A 12,285-nucleotide genomic window follows, 5' to 3' on the forward strand; every position below is an offset into this window, starting at 1 on the left:
CAGCACTTCATTTAAAATCAGTGGACCATCCATAATATTCCTACCAGCTAAAAAGGCCGATTGTTGCTCCGAAATCAGATTTCCTAAGACCTTTTTTAGTCGATTAACAAGAACCTTTGAGATGACTTTGTTGATAATTCCAATCAAACTTATGGGCCGGAAGTTTGCTGGACAAGTAGGATCTTTGACTTTCGGAATTAAGGCAATAAATGAAGAGGTACAACTCTTGTTGATAGACCCATCCATATAGAATTTATTGAACAAATTGATAATATCGACCCGAAGAGCTGCCCAACATCTCTTAATAAACTTGAAGTTAAACCCATCAGGCCCTGGTGCACGATCGCCCTCGCATTCCCAAACTGCAGCTTTAATTTCTTCTTCCGTGAATGGGCATTCCAACTTTTCCGCCTCAGAATTCGATATGGTGGCAATATCCGGACAAACCATCTCCGGTCTATGAGACATCGGCTCCGAGAATTGGAGCTTAAAAAAATCAAATAGGGCCTCTTTAATGGCAAGGGGATTAGTAATCCATACACCATCTATCATCAAACCATTTAGACGATTAGAGCTAATATTGGAGTTGATAACAAAATGAAAATAACCTGAGTTTTCATCTCCATCGACGGCCCACTTCAACCTGGATTTTTGGCGCAAATCTAGATTTTTGATCTTGTCACATTCAGCCAGAAAGTTCCTACAGTCCCCCCTCTCCGCTAACTCCTCATCCGCGAGACTCCTAACCTCCGCCAAATTTTCTATGATAGCCAACCTTTCCTTTTTTGCACTATACAACCCCTCTTGTCTATCCTTCTCAATTTTCAGCCATGACTTTATGTTATCCTTTAACCACCTCAGTTTTATGGCCAATGCTAGATCATCCGGCCCCGAGAATTGAAAAGCCCCACACTTTTGTAAAACGAAATCAAGGAAACCCGGATATTCAAACCATGAATTAAAAAACCGAAACGGGATATGACCAAAATCCGATTGGGTGGTGGATAGAACAATGGGTCTATGATCCGAGACCTCCCTAGCCAGCGCAACAACATTAGCATTTGGCCATCTCTCCCTAAAACCCAAGCATACTAGGAACCGATCGAGTTTACTTAATTTCCGCCCATTGTCTGATATGTAAGTAAAGTTCCCACCCCCCATGTTATACTCCACCAAACCGGCCGATAGAATAAACTGGTTAAACGCCTCTGCATTTGAAGCACTGAACTCAGAGTTCAACCGTTCACTAGCATCCCTCACTTCATTAAAGTCGCCCATCAAAACCCATAGTCCCTGCAATGAATTCCTAAAGCCCAGCAGCTCCGACCAGACAACCCGTTTACCAAGAGCGTCGTTTGGGGCATAAACATTAACCAAGTTCAATCTGCACCCCGATTGAACCAAAAAACCAGAAACAATAATAAAGTTCCTATTGTGGAAAATATCTACATACCTGAACACCGAAGGGCACCAAAGACATGCTAGACCCCCTGACCTCCCTTGTGAGTACTACCGCTATCTTGTACTCGGCCCGTCCCCAGTATCGGTTGAACATAAAGGACATAGACTGTTGAAGTTTTGTTTCCTGAATTGCAAGAAAATGAATACCATGGCTAGTTTTCAAGCTTCTGATCCAATCTGACTTCCGATCACCTCGAACCCCCCTCAAATTTACGGACAGGCAATTCATTGGAGACTATTTGTAACACCTTCTTCCATGATTAACTTCTCTGTAACATCCGCAAAACCGTTTAAATCAATACCAATAACGGATCCCACCCGCACAGTGGCTTCAGTTTCTTCCCTGAGAATTCGTTGGACATCAGCCACATCTGAAGCACCAGCACCATCTGGATCCGGTTCAGGGTTATCAGCCTCACCAATCCGCGTATGATCCACATGGTCATCGATAACTACATCGGTTGTCTCTAAAGTTTCCCCCATAGCTCCAGAACCTTCTCCCATCGGAGAGTTTAGATCCAGGGAATTTGAGTCTGGCTTTTCACACTGACCAAACAGACGTTGGGCTGGACCTTGAATTAAGCCCAAGGAAGGTGGGCTCCGAACCGCTCTGCTTCTCTTACCCAGGCAGTTAACAGGGGTTGGGCCAACATCCCCACCCAACTGACTAGGCAATCCATCTAACCCCTTAGGCCCACTATGCTTATCCCCATAAAACCAATCTTCAATAGATGTATACCCAACAGGCCCACCATCCACAGGCCCATTAGCCACATTATTATTCAAATCTGGGGTCAACGATTTACCTTTATCCAACTCGTGACATTGCACGTGAGCCGATGTAAACTCCTCCCCATGCAAATTTGGGTTACCCATGTTGGAATTAATTCCTTGATCTTTTTGAGGAGACCTTTCACCTTCGTTCGACTGTTCGTTAGCCACCTGAGGAACTGCACCAACATCAGACTGACCTGACTCTTTCACCCCCGTCGCCGGAATTTCTCCGACGTCCTGTCCCTCCGACTCATTCTGATCCACCGGTCTGAACTCACCTTCCTCAATGTCCTCCATGTCCATCCGATCAACATCGGACTCCGAATCCGAGCTAGAACTAGATTCAGGCTCTGAGCCCTCATTGTCCTCCAAATGAGCATCCTCATCTCCCTGTAACCTTAACCCCATGTATTCCAAAGCCCAAGCAACCACTGTTCTTTCCTTCCACTTTATAACTACTGCTTCTTCAATTCTGGAAACCTGGCTTGTTAACACAACAAGAGAGCCAAACGAATTTTCTTCATGTTGCCATGAGAAGGATGACGGTTGAACAACGGATCCAAATAGCCCCCCGATATCATCATACAGATTATTATCCCGAATAACAAATGGCACCCCGGTAATATAAATTGTAGCGAGCCTACTATAAGGGATATCCTCCCCATTCCAGAGATAGAACTTAGAGAATATGTTATGGAAGGTTTCTGAAAAGGTCTCCAATCCCCTAGAGGCCGACATCTTATCGTTGAATGTAAGCATGTAGGTCAATCCCCCAACAAACGACAAACCCACTTCAGAAAGACCCACCTCGTCCAGAACCCTTCTGACATTTCTTACAGACATGATCGATTTAGTGCTCCCAATGATGGATCTCCCAATACAATGGATAGGGTATAACGTCCCTTTCCCTTCCACAGAGACCACTTTTGCCCCATTCCCATGCACACTCTTATCATTCCTGACCAGATCAGCATACGTCCGTCCATCCTGGACAAACGATGAGCCAGGCTTCCCTATACCAGGCATCTGATCCTTCGAACCAGACTGACCACTGTGATTGGCACCAGCCGGTTGGTCCAATGTTTGCTTGAGTATTATCTTTAGGTCTCCATACGCTTCTTCCTAGCAGGTCCGCCGCATAGTTGATTTTCTTATGTTCCTTATCATACTTGGCCAAAGAAACAACCACTTTCATATTAAACATCTTAATCGTATTGAGTTTGACGAGGAATTCCTTCATATCCTCCACCCCCCTAAATCTGACGAAACCAAAGCATCGGCCCTTAGTATCCCGCTTACGGGCAACATACGCATCAGAAATGAAACCGAACGGTTGAAAAGACCTCCATAGTACATTTCTGGTTACCCGGTCTGAGACATTCTGCACCAGGAAGGACCATTCTATACCATCGCCCTTGCTCTTACGATTTTTCCGATTATGCACATTAGACCACGGGCCACCATTATCGTTCTCTCCCCCCAATCATCCTGGAAAGCCATTGATGATACCACAAGAAACCAAAGCCGTGAATGGATGTCCTTCTATACGTCAAAACTGATAAGAAATGATGTAACTGGTTTCACAATTTCCAAGCGTCTCACATACGGCGATAAAGTGAAAAGGGGGGGGGGAGAGAATAGTGGGTCTCAAATTGTCTCCGGTCTCCACCTTTTTCCAAATAAGGGTAAATATTTCCTGTTGACTTGACTTTCCTTGCTCATTGTTTAAAGATTTGTTAAAATAGTTGGTGGTGTTTTAGCTTCGGTTTTAACGGTTTTTAAGTTAAATGGTAAGTCAAACCATTAGTAATGATTTTTGAATATCAGTAGTAGAAACTGAACCGTTAAAACTTAAAACCGAACCAAGTCGAAACGTTACTAAAAGTTTGATTCCGCTTTGATTTCACGGTTTAGTCTTTATTAATCCCTTATATAATACAGAAAAATAAAAATAAAATTACCAAACAATGTATAATTTGATTTTCATTACCCTCTCAAATTCAGGAATTAGAAAACTAATCTAACAGTTAGCAATGCAGAAAAGGTAAAACAGATGTGCAATCGGGATTTATAGTTATTAAACCAAGCTAAATTAATTACTAAAAGAACTAATGTATTCTAAACTTTTCAATCAAGATAAATACAACATAACAATTTCGTGAGTGCAAACTATATTTAATTATTAAACCTTCTTATAGATATCAGATTCAAAGTAAAAAGACAAAACTTTACCTTTTTCATTTGTAAGATAACCGTTCAAAATTTAAGAAAAAAGATCAACAAATAAAAAATTAAAAAGGCTAAAACTATAGGCACACTCTTGGTGCCTATTTGCATACACATACGCCACGTGTACATGACATTTAGGGTTGTATCAAAATCAGTGTTTGACTGTCAGTGCTGGTCCGCTGCCAACAGACACGACCCGCCCCTCCTAACCACTTCATATGCCCAATACGCAAGGTTGTTGGTGCACTTGTGTCTGTACTTTGTCTGTATTTGGTCTCAATGTAAAACGATGTCTATGTTAGTCTTGTAAGTTTGACCAAGTCAACTATCCTCCTAGTTTGACTTGGCCAAACAGTTAGTTTATGAATGTAACATGTCTGGCTCGTAGGATAACTCATCGAAGGATAGTGAGATCCTTCGATGAGATCGAAAGTTGAACCTTCGATGGATGGACCTCGATAGATCAACCTTCGAGGTCACTGTGAACCCTTCGATGGAAGTCTGATCGAAAGATGATCTTTCGATCAATATTCCTGATCCTTCGATAGGTTCAACATCGACAGATGATCCTTCGTGACATCTATCGGATCCTTCGATCAGACCTGCTGTGTATGGGTGTAAATACCCATGCAGTGTGTTCAAGATAGATAGATGCACACATGGAGAGATAGAAAGTTGAGAGCATTCTGTCCGAAACACACACACACCTTGAGAGTTTGCAAAACACATTTGTGAACATTGTGCTTGTAACCGGAACCTTCATTCGTATTAATACAAGTGGTGTTAATCGGTGAACCTTTGTGTGTTTGTGTTTATACTTGTTTCATCTCGGTTTGCTTGCTAGCTTGGATTCCGCACTCGCTAGTGGGTTTGTATAACAAGGTTCAGGTTCGTCATCCTCCGAGAGGGACCTACAAGTGGTATCAGAGCCGTGGCTCTTTACCTTGTTTAAAACCGGGTTTGTTCAAGTTCTTGGTGTGTTTGGACACTTAGTTTAGCACCCGTTTTTGGTGGTTTTCTTGCATTTTTAAACTGAAAAACGCGTTCTAAACCTTTCGGGAGTGTTCAAGGTTGGGTTGGGTAACTTAAAACTTGTTTTTAAGGAACTTTGTAATTTCCAGCCAAATTCCGGTCATTATTCCGGTGACTGTTTTCTGGATAGGGTTGTCCATTTTGGGTAACATTTTCAAAGTTGGTGAAAAGTTGTGTCTGCACATACCTTCTGCCGAAAGTTGTGCACCAACCCATCACCTTTCCCACCTACCCGTCAACTTCGTGTCAGTGTGTCAGAAGCATTCGAAAGATATCCTTCGACATCGAAAGACCATCTTTCGATCAAAGACAGCTCGATAGATAAGCATCTTTCGAGTAGTCTTTCGAAGTCTAAACATTATCTTTCGTTCTTGGAATCTTTTCGAAGGATACAATCGTTCGAGCTACTGTTACTCTTCGAAAGATAAGGATTTATCTCGAAAGATAAGGATCTTTCACTGTGAATCTTTCGAGATTAGTGAATCTTTCGAGACCAGTGTTCGAAAGATAAGAATCTTTCATTGTGAATCTTTCGAGATCAGAGTCGAAAGATAAGGATCTTTCATACTGTGAATCTTTCGAAGTCTTTCGAAGTCTTTGCTCGAAACTCAACAGTGATCGTTCGAACACTGTTGATCATTCGAACAAGTCTTGATCTTTCGAACAAGTCTTGATCTTTTTATTCTTGTTTGTTTGAATTTAACAGTTTGTGTTTGTGAAGGTTTTCAATTGGTATTCATCAAAATGAGTTGTACAAGTCCTTGGGATTGGAGTTTGGACTCACAATCTAGTCAAGAACTAACTTCTGCTGCAGCTTGGGCAAAAAGTATGTTTCCACCGCCTTCAATCAGTCCAAGTCAATGGGCTTTGGTATCCAATCAAAGTCAAAGCATTCAAAACCTTTTGATTAGTGAAAGCGAAACGGGCAGCAACAATCGTCCACCAAAGTTGAATCATATGAACGACTTTCCATCATGGAAAAACCGCTTTCACACGTATGTTCAAGGGCAAAGCACCGATCTTTGGACGTGTTTCATCAATGCATTTAATGCTAATCTGGAGGTTGCTGCGTCCACTTCAGAAGGTTATGCTAACATGCTGGAAAATGACAAGAAGGCTTATGAATTGGAGAAAAAGGCCTTTGCTACACTTACACAAGCACTCAACAAAGATATCTATCATCAGTTCTCCTACTGCAAGACCACGAAAACATTGTGGGATGCCTTAGTTGCTAGAGGAGAAGGCAATGCAGCTACTCGAAAGTCTCGTCATGATTTGTTGAAGAAAGAGTTTGAATCGTTTCAATTTTTGGAAAACGAAACTCTAAATGATATGACAACACAGTTCTATCATCTGATTAGTGAAATGTGTGCTTATGGGGTTGTATCTACTCAACAAGACATGGTGAATAGGTTTGCTGACGCTTTACCTCCAAAATGGAGTTCTTTTATTGAGCTGTTGAAGCACACTGGAAATCTAGACACGGTTAACATCTACGAGTTCATTCAGAAGCTGGAACATAAAAATGATGAAGAAATCAGAAAAGCAAAGCGAGCTCCCGCTCCTCAGAATACAGAGATGTACCTTCCAGGCTTCGATGCTTTGGCAAGATCCGCTGCAGCTCAGCAACAACAACCTAAACTGCAAACTGCATTTGTGTCTAACACAAGTTCTCTTCCGTTTCCTCAATCAACTGCTGCTCCGGCTTTTGATCCAAGGTCTTACATTCCAGTCCCAACACAGCCACAAGTTCAACCTCCACAACAACAACAGCAGGCTCACTATACAAGCAATCCTCAACCTCAAAACCCTAACACAATCTGAGTCGATAATTCAAACCTTTCACACCTCAGCATCGAAGTTGCTAAGGAGCACATGGAAATTATCAATACAATGGTCAGTGCTTACTGTGGTTTGGTAGCAGGTCAGCTTGGAAACATCAACATGACCAATGAAGATTATCAACAGATCGACAAGGAAGAAATGGAGTTGATGGATATTAAGTGGGCTTTTGCAAGTGCGGTTAGAAGGGCCAAAGACTTCATGGCTCGTACTGGTAGAACTTCGTTGGAAGGAAAGAAAGATACGAAGTATGGGTTTGATATCAACGCCGTTACATGCTTCAACTGTGGTAATAAAGGGCACTTCAAACGTGAGTGCACTCTACCAACAAAACATGGCAATCACAACCCTTTCAGAAACCAGACGAGTACTACAAATGTGAATACCCAACAAGAAAACCGTGAAAGGAGGATGGTGGCAGTTAATAACAATCAGGGCCAGCCTGGAACTTCAAATCCCAATCGGGCTTTAGCTGTTCAAGCTGATGAGGGATGTGACTGGTCAGTGCAGTTTGGTGACGATGATCAGAGAAGTGGAACAACTTGTTATGCAAAGATCATCGAGCATGTTCATAAAGAAGAGTCCTCTGGAAGTGATGACAGTTCTGGTTATTCGGGTAGTTCTGATGAAGAAGGCTCTGTTTCTGGGGATAATCACTCAGAGTCTGATGTGAAGGAGGAAGGAGGTGATGATATTCAAGATCTACTGAATGAAGCTGATGAGCTTAAATGTCAGAAATCAATTCTGATTGGGAAGGCGGATACTGCATCAAAGGAAATGGAGAAGTTATTTTCTGAAGATGGAGCTTTTTCTTTTCAAACTGCCTTTATGGCAAACGGTTCAGCCTCTTCTAGTCAGGTAAATTCTGAACCTCCTGCTCCTAGTGTTTGTAAATCATGTGCTGATATGAAGCTTGAATCAGAAAAGCTTCATAGTCATAATCAGAATTTAGTTATTGAACTGTCGAAATGCAAAGAGGCAAACATGGCTTTAACTCGGAATGAAAAAGAATTTAAATCTATAATAGAAACATTAAAGAAAAATGTGTCCGAGGTTAACAAAGTAGTTTACCACAAGCAAGTAAGTATAAATGAATACATTAACATTGTGGAAGAAACTAAGAAGCAATTAGGCATTGCCCAATGCGAGCATGATGCGATCAAATAAAAATTGGAAAGTTATTCTAACTCCCAATTTGTGCTTGATCACATCATCGATGTTCAACAACCAAAGGGAAATCAGAAAGGCATAGGGTATAAGAAATGTCCGCCCCCCTTGATGAACAATTATACCAAGATGCCTGATGAGGAGGAAATGCCTCGGTATGAACCCAGTGTGCCTCTTGATGTTGAGGAATTTGCTGTTGGCCTAGGGTTCAAACCGGACAATTCTTCAAACACATCCTCTAAGGAACAAGAAACTTCATCATCCATGAAGCAAAGTCCTCCAATTATCGAGGACTATGAGACATCGGATGATGAGTCAGAAGTGGAGGTAAGTGATCAGAATAAATCACTTAACAAGATGAAAGGAGTAGTTATTCCACGAGAGAATCACATTCTTTGTGATCCTGATACTCCTGAGGTCTCATCTGTTAAGAAACAAGTGATTGATTCTGTCAAAGTTGATAAGACATGTGTGTCTACTGTTAAAGGCAGTAATGTGTTGTACACATTGGTTGGAGATAATAAAATCTACTCAGATCACGTTTTTCCAATTAAAAATGTAAATCAATCTTTGATTGATAAAGTCTTTGAAGACAACACAAACAAATTTTTGGGAAAAACACTTCCGGGAATTGTTGTAACACAATGTGATCCAATTCCTAAGGCTGAGATTAGAAAACAGTTTGGTAATAAAAAATCTTCAACCACTCAACAACCTACTGCTTCTAATGGTAAACAACCAGTCAAACGAGCTCAAAAGCATAAAGTCTCTCAGATGAAGTCTGAAACAAAAGGAGCTCGATTTCAAAAGAAAGCAAAAGATGTCAAGTTCGTGTCATCCAAGGGTACTGATAAGATTGAAACTTTTGAGAACAAATCTAACACGGATTTTGTAAAACAAGTGATAATCTTAAAACGTAACAGTGATAACAATTACACTCAACGCACAAATGGGTGTGAGGAAAAGGCGAGTACCTCGGGTTCCACGAGTTCGACATCTTGTGGTCAATCAAGTTCTCCTAAATTTGTTGAAAGGAGAACATGTTTTAAATGTGGAGAAATTGGGCACATCATCAAAAACTGCCCAAATGCTCCAAAGAATAAACTTGTTGAGAAAGCTCCACCTGAAACAGTTCATCCTCAACGTCGGTCAGTTTCACCTAAACATGATAAACGAACTGTAAAAGAACAAGAAACTAAACAACGACGTAAGAACATGAAAACTGTTGAAAAAGCTTTAAAATCTGAAGTTAAAACAGTTCAAAGGGAACCAAGTGTGTCACAATCTGTAAAACCAGAATCTTCAAAAACTGGTAGGCAAAAACGAACTTGGTTACCTAAGGCGGGTGACAATTCAGGGGGAGCAGTTGTTCTTGAAAACCATCAAGAGATTGATATCACGTTTCGTGATGCTCAGGGACGACCCAAGACCACTAAGGCTTGGGTCCCCATTCTCAACTGATGTTTTTAAATGACATGTGTAGGATGTTCTAGGAGGAGCTATTAATAGTCATTGGATTGTTGATAGTGGGGCATCCAGGCACATGACTGGCGACTTACGGCTCCTATACGACGTGAGAAACATAAGAGGAGGGTATGTTGCTTTTGCGGGAGACAAAGGAGGATTCATCACTGGAGAGGGAAGTATCTCCAATGGCATCGTGTGCTTCGATAAGATCAATTATGTTAAGCAAATTGATCATAATCTTCTCAGTGTGTCGCAAATCTGCGATAAGAAATTCACCGTGCATTTTGATGATGCCGGCTGCTATGTGCTGAAACCTGGATTCAAAATTCCACAAGAATGGATTCTCTTGTCGGCTCCGAGAGTTAATGATCTTTATATTCTCGACATGAGCCAAGCGATTACAACATCTGCACAAGTCACTTGCTTTGTCTCGAAAGCCACGGAAAAGGAGTCTATATCTTGGCACAGAAGAATGGGACACATTCACTTGAGAAAGATGAACCATTTGGTGAAAAATAATCTTGTGAATGGTGTGCCTGTGAGAAGTTTTCATTTACAAGATATCTGTGTCTCGTGCCAAAAAGGGAAGCAAACAAAGAAGTCTCACCCTTTGAAGAAAATCAACACTGTCAGCATGCCTCTCGAACGTCTTCATATGGACCTTTTTGGACCTATGAAGCACAAGACAACATTCGGAGATGCTTATTGTCTAGTTGTTACTGATGATTATTCTAGATTTTCTTGGGTATCCTTCATGGCACACAAGAGTCAAACTCCTGGCATCCTCAAGGATCTTCTGACAATGTTGGAGAATCTCTATTCGTTGAAAGTGAAGAGGATCCGAAGCGACAATGGAACCGAATTCAAGAATCAAGTTATGGATGAGTTTTGTACTTCTAAAGGCATTCTTCATGAGTACAATTCTCGTTATACTCCACAACAAAATGGTGTCGCGAAGAGGAAGAATCGGATGATTATTGAAACTGCAAGAACAATGTTAGTAGAGTCGGAACTCCCTATTCAATTCTGGGGGGGAGGCTGTATCGGCTGCATGCTACACGTTAAACAGAGTTCTTACAGTAAAGAGACATGGCAAGACTTGCTTCGAACTCCTTCAGAAAAGGAAATCGGATCTTTCTTACCTAGAACCGTTTGGTGCTCCATGTACTATGATTGAGCCGGATGGAAAGTTTGGAGCAAGAGCTATCGAGGGTTTCTTCCTTGGATATGCTACTCCGAATTTTCGTGTTTGGAATCTAGCTACCAAAAAGATTGAGCTATGGAGTGAAGTGAGGGTTCAAAGGTACACGAGTCCTGTTAGGGCTCCGGGTGATCCGTGGATGTTCGATTATGATGGGCTATTTGACTCCTTCAATCTGCCAACCTTTGACGAAGAATCAGCAGCGGCCAAGATGTTATTGGAAAGTGACAACGCTGCTGTCTCGCCTTTGGTTAGACCTATTGTTGTTGACCCACAAGCTTCTTCGTCTGTCAACAATATGGTTCAAAATGAGGTTTATGAAGATGCTGCTGATTATAATGATTCTTCTGAAGATGATGAATATCATGATGCAGCTGAAGGATCTTCGGCTCCAGCTGCTCCTGTTCAAGGTGCCTCTGGTGATACACCTCATATGCAGAATGTAGACACTGCTGAAGGGAATGCATCCACCTCTACCCACATTCCTGGTGTGGAGTTGGTTGTTGATCTTAATCTTACCAATTTGGGTATCAATGCACGTGTGCCAGAAAATCCTGAAATGAGGATTCATGATACTCACCCCCAGCAGAATATTATAGGAGATGTCCATCGCGGTGTGCAGACGCGTAATCAGCTGAGAAACAACCGGAATGCTGGTTTGTATTCAGCTATAAGAGAATCTGGTCAACAAAATGACTGGTCCTTCGCGTGTTACGTGTCACAAGAAGAACCAAAATCTTGGAAAGAAGCGTTGAAAGATAGTGCTTGGGTTGAAGCCATGCAGGAAGAATTGCAGCAATTTCAAAAGCTTGGTGTTTGGAAGCTTGTTGAAAGACCTGAGAATTACAAGAAAATTGGCACTCGATGGGTCTTCAAATGCAAGAAAGACGACCGTGGAGTGGTTATTCGGAACAAAGCTCGTTTAGTCGTTCAAGGTTTTCGACAGATAGAAGGGATCGACTTCAACGAAGTCTATGCACCTGTTGCACGTCTGGAAGCTATTCGGATTTTTCTGGCTTATGCCTCATTCAAAGGATTCAAAGTTTACCAGATGGACGTGAAAAGTGCATTCTTACATGGTGTGGTTGAAGAAGAGGTGTACGTCGAACAGC

Source organism: Helianthus annuus, chromosome 7 (assembly GCF_002127325.2).
Source record: "Helianthus annuus cultivar XRQ/B chromosome 7, HanXRQr2.0-SUNRISE, whole genome shotgun sequence".
NCBI classification, from domain to species: domain Eukaryota; kingdom Viridiplantae; phylum Streptophyta; class Magnoliopsida; order Asterales; family Asteraceae; genus Helianthus; species Helianthus annuus.